The 12,668-nt window shown below is 39.3% G+C and overlaps 1 protein-coding gene across 3 annotated transcripts in view; it reads left to right on the top strand.

Moving 5' to 3' along the window:
- CDH18 (cadherin 18, type 2) overlaps positions 1-12,668 on the top strand; it is a 522,827-nt gene that overhangs the window by 258,367 nt on the left and 251,792 nt on the right. The gene's annotated exons all lie outside the window — the stretch shown is intronic.

Below are 12,668 nucleotides of genomic sequence, written 5' to 3'. Positions count from 1 at the left end.
TGGAGAGCTGCCTGGCAGAAAAGGACCTGGGGGTGTTGGTCAACTGTCGGCTGAACATGAGCCAGCAGTGTGCCCAGGTGGCCAAGAAGGCCAACAGCATCCTGGCCTGTATCAGGAACAGCGTGGTGAGTAGGACCCGAGAGGTGATTGTCCCCCTGTACTCGGCACTGGTGAGGCCCCACCTCGAGTACTGTGTCCAGTTTTGGGCCCCCTACCATAAAAAAGACATAGAGGTGCTGGAGCGGGTCCAGAGAAGGGCAACAAAGATGGTGAGGGGTCTGGAGCACAAGTCTTATGAGGAGAGGCTGAGGGAGCTGGGGTTATTCAGCCTGGAGAAGAGGAGGCTGAGGGGAGACCTTATTGCTCTCTACAACTACCTGAAAGGAGGTTGTAGAGAGGTGGGGGTCGGTCTCTTCTCTCAAGTCACAGGTGACAGGACTAGAGGAAATGGCCTCAAGTTACACCAGGGGAGGTTCAGGCTGGATATTAGGAAAAATTTTTTCACTGAAAGGGTTATCAGACATTGGAATGGGCTGCCCAGGGAGGTGGTTGAGGCACCATCCCTGGAGGTGTTCAAAAGACAGGTTGATGTAGTGCTGGGAGGTATGTTTTAGTGATGGTGATGCTTCTTGTTTGTTGTGCGGGTGTCTATTTTTGTCAGTTAGGTTGACAGTTGGACAAGATGATCTTTAAGGTACCTTCCAACCTAGAAGATTCTGTGATTCTGTGATTCTTTATTGATATCTCCCTGGCATTAGAAAATACTGTCCATTTTACAAGTCAATCAACAATTTTTAATCACAGTAGATGAACAGGAGTAATCAATTTAATAGGCCTAATTATTGGTATGTTATACATCAGTAAATATCCTTTCTCAGACATTTTTTCATGGTTTGGTCTATTCTATAAAGTTTCTAGATAACTTACAAGATAATATCAGCAATGAAGACGTGATACTGTTTTGCAAAGCCACATGTCATACAAGACATTGAAACAATAGTACATTGAAGATAGAAAATAGATAAGGAGATTGCAAATTCAAAACCAGAACCAATTGCAGTATACAGATGATTGTTTTTTTTTTCCATTACAAAATAAAACTAATGTTTCTCTTGAGTATAACTAAGAAGGAAACTTGTTTTTCAGGGGTTTTTTTTAGGAAAAAAAAATAATTTTTAAAAAGTATTCAGTGTTTTTTTCCGTTTGCAAATTTTTCTGTCTACGTTTGACTCCTATGCAGTTACTACTATGCTTTAATTGCATTTAAGATGCTCTAGATGCTTAAATGATGGTAACTTTAATAGAATAGTTCTCTTATCTGTATCAGGCATTAGTGTTTGGTTTTATCTACAAATTTATTACATTATATAGCATGGGTTTTGTTGGAGGGAAGATTGTAGTAAAAAAAAAAGAGACTTTTTTTTGCAAGAAATATTCAAATTCCCTCTCCTAACACTTGTCTAAGTTCTACCAATGTTTTTTAAATTGACTGTAGACATTTGCAGTACTTAGAAATGCATCCGTTTATATGAATGCTTACCAATACTATCAGTATTTTAAAGCCAAGTTATCTGTCAGTTCTGAAGCTGGCCTTTGCTGGTCTGAAAGCCAGAGAACTTTACCTTCTGTTATGTTCCCCCCAGAGCTGTTCCCAGTGCGACTTCACCCTCTAGGCTTGGGAAAGAGTTTGAACAGCCTTGGAAAAGCAGCTGCTATCAAGTAGTGTTTCTGCTTCTGGATCCTTCTTACTTGTCCTTATCAGTGTGAGGATTTTAGAGAAATCTTTCTGCTGTTTCCAGACAGAAAAGTCTGAGTTGTCACCTAATTAATTTTGAAAATGTGTATTCTATAGCAGTCTCCTTGGACTTTATATTTCCATAAAAGTAACAGAAGCATGCTAATAACGGTAACATTAGCTATAGAGTGGCTTATCTTCCAACTGTGGTGATACTTAAGAACTTTTCACAATGAATAGGGTTAAAAAAACCAACATTACAGTACAAGCAACAAAATTAGAAAATACATTATTAATTAAAAGGCATATTGAAGGATTCAGGTCTTGGCCATGGTACTAACCCTCTAAATTTAATAAAGTCTGTGTTGGAATTTAATAACGTCTGTTTATTAATACTAATATTGCATTGGGACAGAGCAGGACAATGCTGGAGATCAATTTTTGCCCATTCATTTAGGTTATGGTGATGTATTGATTCCATTAAATGCCACTGATAAAATTATTTTTAGATGTGGTACAATGTAACATATAAGTGAGGTCAAAATCAAATGAATATTAAATGAAATTGATATTAACTAGTATTAACGTGCATCATCTGAACCTAAAAAAGTCCACAAACTGCAAGTTTTGAAATACAAGCAGTAAAATGTTAGATATGCGTAGATGTATGTGTACTACACACTAAGTTTTCATTTACTGCAATGAACTTCCACTTTTATTGAAGCATTTAGAAGAATTAGAAAGAATCTATATTATAAAAGACGGGAAGGAAATACCAAATGAACTTCTAGTTTTGAATATCTTGCTCTTAAATATTTCTATTTTAAAAATTCTTTAAAGATCAACTGGTTAATTCTTTCTTATCAATCATAACTTTAAATATTGTTATGGGTTTAGATCATGCTTTTCTGCTACACCAAAAATGAATATGTAAAAACAGTACTTTTCCTATTGTGTAGATGTGTTCTCAGCATGCATATAGCTATGTCTGGCCCTTTTAGTAATAAATGCAAGTTTCTGATCTTGTTTTCCTTTTCTTATTGCTGATCCTATAGAGCCAAGAATTTGACTTGATGGTCTTCAGCACAGCCAATTGAGAACAGAATTTCTTACCACATGAGAAATAAGAGACTGGCTGGTTCATTGTATGACTCTCTTGAACGCAAAGCATGTGCCTAATTGGAGAATATTTTTTTATTGTCAATATCAGAAAGGAAAAAGAAAGAACTAGTCTTTTTTTTTAAGATTTTTAGCTTAGTTTTGAAGTTTCAAAGAAAAATTTAGACTGTAAGTCCTCCTCAAGGCATGTCTGTCTTAAAAATTAAATTGGATTGCTTAGAACTTTGGCCAGTCGAGTTTTGAAAATCTCCAAATCATTTGAAAATCGTACTGTAATACCTGTCCCAGGGTTTAACCTTGCTCCTTGTAAAAAGCTGCCTCCTTAGGTCCAATGGGAGTTTCCTTTGTTGCCATTTGTGACCACTGTCATAGAATCATAGAATTTCCCAGGCCGGAAGGGACCTCCAAGGGTCATCTAGTCCGACCTCCCCACAGTCAGCAGGGACACCCCCAACTAGACCAGGTTGCCCAGGGCCTCGTTGAGCCTCTCCTTGAATATCTCCAGGGATGGGGCCTCAACCACCTCCCTGGGCAACCTGTTCCAGTGCTCCACTACCCTCACAGTAAAGAACCCCCTTCTAATCTCCAATCTAAATCTGTTCCCCTCCAGCTTGAAGCCATTTCCCCTCATCCTGTCACTACAGGCCTTTCTAAACAGGTTCTCCCCAGCCTTCCTGTAGGCTCCCTTCAGGTACTGGAAGGCTGCTATTAGGTCTCCCCGGAGCCTCCTCTTCTCCAGGCTGAACAACCCCAGTTCCTTCAGCCTGTCCTTGTAGCAGAGGTGCTCCATCCCCTTGATCATCCTTGTGGCCCTCCTCTGGACCCTCTCCATCAGTTCCATGTCCTTCTTGTATTGAGGGCTCCAGACCTGCACACAATACTCCAGGTGAGGTCTCACCAGAGCAGAGTAAAGTGGCAGAATCACCTCTCTGGACCTGCTGGCAACGCTGTTCCTATGCACCTCCCAGGAGAGTCCGGTTATGGCTTTTCTACTCCTCCCTTCCTGGTGCTGATGGCAGTTACATCTGCTGCATCTTCTCTCTCTGCTCCAGGCAGAACAGGCCCAGCCCATGAGGCTTCTCTCAGGTCTTCCAGCATCCAAGCCACTTCATTGGTCATACCCCAGCTTGTTTGAGTTCTTCTGAATGTCATTCATCCATAAAGTGCATTAAGTTCTTCCTCCAATGAGATGTTATGTGTCAACTTGCATCCTATCCTACTATTCATGTTGATGGTGAAGATGCTAAATAGTAGCTGAACTCTTGAGAAACATGGTTCCCAGAGTCTTACAGTCCAGTCACACTTCCACCACCTTGTGGTCCATCCAACCTATAAGCCCTTAGTTTGGCTATGAGGATACTACGTGAGATTCTGCTGAAAACCTTGCTAAAGTCAAAGAAAGATATCAGCACTGCTCTGTTGATCTACATCTGGTCGTTTCATCATAGAACATAAGTCAGTTAGGCAGAATTTGCTTTTGGTAAATCCATACTTGCTATTCAAAATCAGGTTATTGTTGTCCATAAACTTGGAAATCTTTTCTAGAAGGATTTTCTCTATAAATTTGGTAGAGATTAAGGTAAGGCTGATCAGCCTTTTAGTTCTGTGGATCTTCTTTCTCACTGTTTTTGGAAGGTGGATATGTTTTGCTATTTTTCAGTTGCTGGGGAATGCCTCTTCTTGTTTAATAGACAGCATGGAGTATCTCCCCAGTGATGGCAGTCACTCCACTCAACACTGCTGGATGCATCCTGTCCCATTTTGTATGTCTTTAGTTTACTTACATATTTCTAACAATTTGAAAGAATGAGAGATCAGAAGGATGGGACATTTTATCAGTACATTGAACAGATTTTCTTTAAAGCTATTGAAAGCCAAGAAATGAAGATTACCAAATACAGGAGCCATTAACTATTGGAATAAACACCACCAATGGAAGTGGCTGATAATCCATCTATTGAATTCCTTAAAGCAAAACTAGTACCTTCCTGGACATATGCATTAATCAAAACTGAGTCATTAGGCTTACTACAAGAGAAAGTGAGTGGAGTCTTTTGTCTTATCTTGCACAAGACTGTTACTTATTTTTTCCTTCTTGGTTAGAATCTATGGAATTGCCAGTGTGATTGTTTCTTCAGAGAGCCACTCTTGAGTAATTTTGATTTAATAGTAGAAAGAATCAGAAGAGTTAAAAAATAACAATAATTTATCTAATGTTATACCAAACATTTCTGCTTTGTGAAAGACTTCTTTCATTTTGGAAGATATGGGATCAAACCCAAAGTACTTTAGCAAGCTTTTGTATGGGAATAAAGCTTTATATGATGTGTCTTCTGTTCACCTTTAGTGAACAGATGGGTTGTAATCGATTATGTGTACAATTGGGGCACTGAGAGAATGTTGTCATTTTTTCCCCTGCTAGCCATTTCTCTATTTAATTCTTTGACAGAACAGAGGAAATGTAACTGAATGTTCTGTTTTAATTAAAACGAAAGTAAATTTATTAGTCAGGGAAGCTCTGTGTTCTGTTTATGTTTGGGGAACAGAACAAACATATGTCTCTGCTTCATTGTTTGTCACCATCTAGCATAAGGTTATTTCTCATCGCTTATTTGGCCTATGAAACAGACCATACTAGTGATATTCTTCATTTTTATTAATTCTAAAGAATTCTAGAGAGCAATAATAAGTAACTGGCAGAAGAAAAGCACATCCTGAGAAGCATACTAGTAGGAGGTGTTTAAAAAAAATCTAAATAAATGACAGTCAGTGACATTTCCTAAATGGGAGCAGGTTGCTGGTTTGTGGAATCAGAGTGTTTCTTCAGGTAAAAACAAGCAGAATAAGAATGAATTTGTTTCTTGACTGTTGCTTCCATTTCTTCAGTTGTCTCAAGTGCAAGGCAGGGGGAGTCTTTTACCTTGATGATATCAGAGGTTCATCTCCAACGGTATTTTAAAACCTTCAGTAAAGTCTTATGATTTGACACTTGCACTAAGCACACCAGAGGGGGACATACTAGCACCAGGCCTGGCACTTGAGAATAGGAAGGATGCTGTGTCTACACAGTGACCCTTAGTAGGGGAGAATCCTCAATGGTTACAGAACATTAAGGCTGCCCCTGAGGACGACACTATACGTTCTTCAACCTGTTTTCTTGTTTGACACTTCTAAATCAAAAACCTGTGAATCTAAGCTTTCAGAATTTGGAAGCACCCAAGAATTTTATGTTTAGCTTCACTTCCCCTCAGTTTCTTCCTCTTCAGAGTTCTACTCAGATTTATCCTTTTTCCTCCTCTAATCAGAAACTAGGTTAATCCAAGTAATGGAAACACTGGGATTAGATAGTAATTGACTCTACAACCCTGTACTAAATACAGTTGTCCCAAAAGCTGTGGGTGATTCAGCAACTAAGATCTCTGCTAAATAGTTCAGTGATTTTCAGAATTCAACTTTGGTCCATATTAGTTCTCAATATAGTTACAAAATATAACTACTACAAATATGGTGCAAATTTGTCCCCTGGGATTCAAAGGCATCCAATAGCATTCTCAGCTGAATTAAGAAGAGCATCACCAGCAGGTCAAGGGAGGTCATCCTGGTGAGTATCATCTGGAGTAATGAGTCCAGTTCTCAGCTCCCCAGTACAAGATGGACATGCATCGACTGGAGAAAGTCCAGCAAAGGGTCACTGAGATCATTAGGGGATGAGGCCATCCATCATGCCAGGCAGAGCAGAAAGCTGGCACTATTTGGCATGGAGAAGAGAAGGCTCTGGGAGGTTTTATCAAAATGTGTAAATACCTGATGAGGGGAGCTAAAGAAGAGGAAGCCAGACTCTTCTTGGTAGTACCCACTGGCAGGGCATGAACCAATGAGCACATATTGTTGTATTTAAACATAAGAAGAGAATTTTTCATTGTGAGGGTTATCAAACACTGGAATAGGTTATTCAGAGAGGTGGTGGAGTCTTCATCCTTGGAGATATTCAGAGTCTGACTAGACAAAGTCCTGAACAATCTGCAGCAGTTGACTCTGCTCTGAGCAGGTGCTGGTTGGACTAGACAGTCCCCAGAGGTCCCTTCTGACCTCATTGACTCTCTGATTTTTTGAAAGGTATTTTACATTTTAAAGTTATTGGTCCTGTACATTTTTGCAAGGAGCAAAACAGTATCTGGGTGAATCCTCATATTGGCAAGAAGTGGTAAAAAAGAATAGCTGGTAGCACATGCAGAAATATACAGGGGAGGCTCCTAAGTCCCAGGGAAGATTCTACATCACAAATTATCCAGTGTCTCCTTAGCATAGCTTCAGCATGTTTCAGCATTAGGGTTGTAATGGAAAGGATATTCTCACTTGAATAGAAATCTCAGCATCATCTTGTAATATTTTAGAGTTCTCTTTTTTGATCTGCTGTTAGCCTATTGAATGCTGATTCTAAGAGAAGCAATTTCTTTATCTTAGTAAAGATAAAAAGTACATAATGTGCCCCAGAAATAATGTCTTTTAGGATCATATTAGAAAATCTGTCTTTAGAATGTCCCAGGAGATTTTGCCTGTTAGTATTTACCTACCTCTAAGCAAAAATTTATTAAAACTCCTGTTACAGTGGAGAAGGTGGCAGTATCTCATTACCAGCTCTAAGAGCCCAAATTCCACCAAATATAATGTTCATAATTTGAAATCAGACATCTTTGTAATCAGCTGATATATAGACTATCTAAATGACCATTTGCAACAATCCAGAAAGAACCTTGACCTGTGAGGACTTAATATCAGCCTATAAAAAAAAAAAAAAAGACGATTTTTGCCCATATTAGTTTCAGAAACATGAGGATTATTTCCTTACCAGCTTTAAACTTACAAAAAAGCTGCCTATTGCACATAAATCTTATATAGTTACCAGGAAGCAGCTCATTTTACAGTGGTCACTGCATTATATACAATTACACAGTTATATTGGTTTCCTAGGAAACATCCCTATTAAGTAAGTTTCTTGATTGAATGGTGTCTATTATATATGCTAATGTGAAACTCCACAGGATGGGCGGAAGGATTTACTAATATCTAAGTCAATCACTTCATTGCCTTTAGCTGAGTCTTCTTTCCTGTCTTTCTCTTGGTGTTGTAATGCAAAGACTGAGAGACTGAAAAGCCGTGCTATTCTTTTGTTGCCCTTTATATTTTTTTCTGTACTTTTCTGCATTTGGAGAGGGACTGATTAGCTCATTTTTATGGTAACAGGTAGCAAAAAATCCAGCTATTATGTTGTTTTCTCTAAGCCCTGTCAGTATGTTTTAGTTGTCATTTCATGCAATACTAAAGGCAAATTACTATATTATCTCAAGTTTTCTGTGACTGGCAACTGTTATTGGCATCATATATCTAGGAACAGCTGTTGTTGTTTTATTAGAAAATACTCCAGTGATGCTTAGTGTAGACAGAGCCAAGTCAGTATCAAGCAGTATTGCCATTCCTCTGAGATTAGTATTGTGCAGAACTACATTACACTGCTAACCTGTATTAAAAATTTATTTTTTCTAATTGACTATTTTAATTTTTTAGAGGAAATACATGGCTTAAAGAATATTCAGAGAGACAGTATGTAAAATGAATGGTCTTAATAGGAATAAGAATTCTCTCTGAATATTTGTGCATATTGCCAAATTAAAAAAAAACAAAACCAAACCAAATCACAATATAGAGTAAGTGTGATCTGGGAACCCTACAGAGTCTTCATCAGGAACATCAAGATGGCTCAGCTGTGTATTCATCCACTAGACAGAGTAAAAAATTTCTGTGCCACCATTTTGTATGAGAAAATGTCATTGAGATAAAAATGAAAAATTTGACTGCTGTGATCAATTTTGGTATGATTTTCTATTAGAAATCTAAAGATAGAAAAGCAAAAATATTTTGAATGCATTTGATTTCAAAATTATATTTTGTATTGGTATGTTTTGTTACTCTGCTCTTCTATATAAAAATAGCAGTGATATGGTGAGTCAATTATGCTTGATTGCGATGCATCATGAAATAATATACATTATTTTTATATCCTACTTGCCATATTTTACTTTTAAACTCTTTAAGATCGATTGTTAATTGCACTTATTGAAATATTTTCAGATCATAATTTCTAAAGAACTGTCATGAGTAGATCACATACAAATTCTTTTTTGCATATACTAGTAGTTGTGGGAATATTTAGTAATAACTGTGTGAATAAAACGTGTTTATCAAATAAAAAGGGAAAGCAGTTGGAGGGAGTGTCATTGTTCCTAGGCATATTGCTGGGACTGGTTCTTATGCACTGCAGCTGAGAACAAAAATAATGATTTAATTTAGTTTTTTTAAAAAGAAGAAAGAAAGAAAACATAAGCAGTTACACAGCCATTGTTAACTGCTATTTGTTTTCAGAGGTGGTGTTATTCCTCTTCATGCATTGTGAAATTGGTGGCATGCAATGGTAGTACACTTTTTTCCCCCCTTTCACTCTAGGAAAAAGGAAAGTGCTTTGCAATTTGTTTTTAAGACTGGAAAGTTGCTGCTGGGGGTGGGGGTAACTGGCATATTCCCTGGTGTTTTTGAACAAGAACATGAAAATCCCTGTACAATTGTTCTCAGTGTGTGAGCAGAGGTTCTTGGCAGCGACTGTGCTCATTTTCTTTGACTGCAGCGATTAGAGTGCACGTGCCTAAGAACAAGGAAGAGTTAGACTGAACTTGGCAACATCTTTATCTCAGTACAAACCTAGGTATTTCTAATGTATCTAGCTTACAGAAAATTAGTAATCTATAAATGACCTGGATTTTTCAATACTTTATGTATTAATGAACCACTTAGTCTTTTTATAACTGGTTGAATGTTAGCTGAATGATCCGTTCTCTAGCAGTTACCTGCAAGATGATCAATACATGTTTAGCATATTAAGCACCAACAAAGAGAGATTGGTTTTGTGGACATATTCTATAAATTATTAACTGGAGCTGTTATCTAACAAAGAGAGTTTCAACTGCAGCAAAAGAATCACTTTAAAAAAAAAAAAAATCTCTAGAAATTTTGTAATTTTTTGGTACAGTTATATATGCTTCTTCATAACTAGTCCACCTCCTTTTCAATATTGCTCTTAAACATATAACGAGTCCACAAATTAGAAGGTACAAAAAAAGCCCTTTCTTTATTCCACTCTCTGTAATCACTGTCATAAGCTCTCAAGTCTAGGAAGGGAACTTTCTGAATGTGAGTTACAAAGTTCTGTGTTTTGATATACGGCTAGAATTATTTAATACTACTGGACTCCGGAGCTAAGCCCTATGTAAGCAATAACTTCATGGGTTTTACCCAAATTTCCCTGGAATTCCTCTGGCAATACCACTACAGTCCCAGACAATAATTCATTTTGAGGTTCCTTTCATGATAATTTTTTTCCCCATGACAAATTTAGATTCTTTTAACATTCAAACTGAAGAAAGGATTGACCTAATGTCAGTAACACCAAATCTCAGTATTTTGTCTTTAAATAGGCTTAAAAGAAATCTCAGAGATCATTGAGGCTAATTTTTTCAAACTTCCTTGAAATGGCATAATATTAAATTGTTAAGAAAATCTTTGGCCCTTTAATACCAAATTAGCCTGCGATACTGGTTATAATCTCTTTGCTCCTGCCTGAAAGAAGTCTCTGAAATATGTAGTTATGAATGTATATGATGTAGTTACTATATATAAAAGAAGAAAAAACTCTGTAGATTTTCACCTTTTAAATGCTTTTCTGGAGCATCAAGACTTCCCTCTGCTTGTCATACTTCTTATTGCAGAAACAAATTAATTGATGACATGCTCTGAGTATTTGGTGTATATTCATAATTCTGCCTTATTCACGGAAAATTGCTGAAACAAGACCTTAAGAGAAGATGTTTGGGTTTCAGCTGTAGCCTTGGGTCGTTACACTTAAGCAGCATTTCATCAAATGCTTGGTAGGCAGAAAGGTAACCTTGTATTTTGCCTCTTTCACTTTAAGTAGTGAGGAAGGTGTCTGTGGAGGGCAGCTTGGTGTGAATTTTTTTTCATGTGGAATTCTGTGGATCTTCAGAGAATAAAAGGGAAATGACATCTTTTAATTCCTTTTTTTCCCTCCTTTTTTCCTCTCCATGCTACTAATGTAACTACCTCCCTGACAAGGAGATTTGAAAGTTGCCTCTCTCGTAGCGCAGTAAAATACTGAAAGCATCTGGATAAAAGCAGCCCATCCCCCAGGTCACGAGATCTGAATCTGGAGCTATGCGAAACCTAACAGAAGTTGCATGAGAAAGAACATTCTGAAGACTGTGTATTAAAGCATTGATTCATATGTGCTGCAGTTGCAAGCCAGAGGATATATAAATAGCAAATGGAAACAGCTTCTATTTCATTCCCTCCAAGAGCTTACATCCCCCAAATTCAAACACCTAGCTGCCTCTTGCCTTCAGTTCCCTACCCTACTTGCAAAATCATTTTTAGTGTGTATCACTGAACAGCTCAGAGTGATTTTGTTTGAAAAGTTCTCACAATCCAGCACTGGATTTTATCCCGGCTTTGATTCAAGTGATCTCAGGGAGCAGTGTCGTTCTTTCCATCTAATCTGGTGTAACCGCTTCCCTTCCGGTTATGTTAAATTGTAGAATTACTCTTTTCATCTCTCCTTTTCCAATCTGGACCATTTATACACAGGGTGCCTATCATTTATACTTTGGATACTGCTTCTGAGCCGCGACACTGGTAACCAGTAGCTTTCTTGTCTTCCATCCTGCCGCTTCCTGCCTGGGCTTTGGGACTCACACACGCTTGGATTTCATGGCTCACTCCAGGGCACACATCCTGCTGGCTAGAAGCAAGGGTCCTCTGTGCCAGTAGGGTATGTGCCAGGGCTTTCACTTATATGTTAATTACATTTTTAATACACTGCCTTAGCAGGTTGGATAAGCAGAGCCTGACACATGTGCTCCATTACTGAAACCCTGAATCAGGAGAATGCCGTTAATCTTAATTCCAAATAAGGTGTGTTTGGAGTAAAGATGTTATTCGAGGTCCAGATTTTTGAATTACTTTTGCATCAGCCAACCTGCCTTGATCCAAACCAGCCTGAGAGGTCATAAATTATCCACCAACTTACAGTTTATAGTGTAGAACTATGAATATAGGAGTGTTACAGGGCAGGAAATCTTTAAAGGAGTGGGGCTGATCTGGGAGGGGACGGGTGGCCGATATGCGAGCTCCAGCACCCCAGCAGCATCGGAAGGAGGCATTAAAGGGCGTCATTCACTCTGGATCTCGCAGGCACCGTCGGAGCATGTGGATAGCTGATGGACGAGCCGGTAGCCGAATGTTTAGCAGGCTGTGACGACTTTGCACAGAAAGAGGAAAATTTATCGCCGGCTCGCCACGGCAGCGCCGTACTGCCCGCTTTCCGAGGTGCGCCCCTTCCCTGCACTCCCACCCCGCAGCCCGGCCCTCTCCTTCCCCGGCCCCCCTTCCCGGCACCGAATTTAGGGGCTCGCTGTCGCCAAGCCGGAACGGTTCTTCTTCTTCGGCAGCTCTAGCGCGACAGGCAGCGGGGGGGTTCCGCGGCACCGCAGCCGCTGGACGAAGATGCCCGTACGCACCGGTGCTATCGGTACGGAGGGACGGAGGGACGGAGGGATGGACGGAGGGACGGATGGCGCTTCTTTCCGAGCGCCGGGGCCGGCCGGGGTCTGCCATTGCGCTCGGGAGGCTGCGTGCAGCCCCAGAAGTGGCGGCGAAGGGGAAAACAAGGCGGGGAGGGGAGAAGGCCGGG

Source organism: Calidris pugnax, unplaced genomic scaffold (genome assembly GCF_001431845.1).
Source record: "Calidris pugnax isolate Ruff unplaced genomic scaffold, ASM143184v1 scaffold8, whole genome shotgun sequence".
Lineage (NCBI taxonomy): Eukaryota > Metazoa > Chordata > Aves > Charadriiformes > Scolopacidae > Calidris > Calidris pugnax.
The sequence above is the reverse complement of the archived record's forward strand: the minus strand, read 5'-3'. Positions and strand labels throughout refer to the sequence as shown.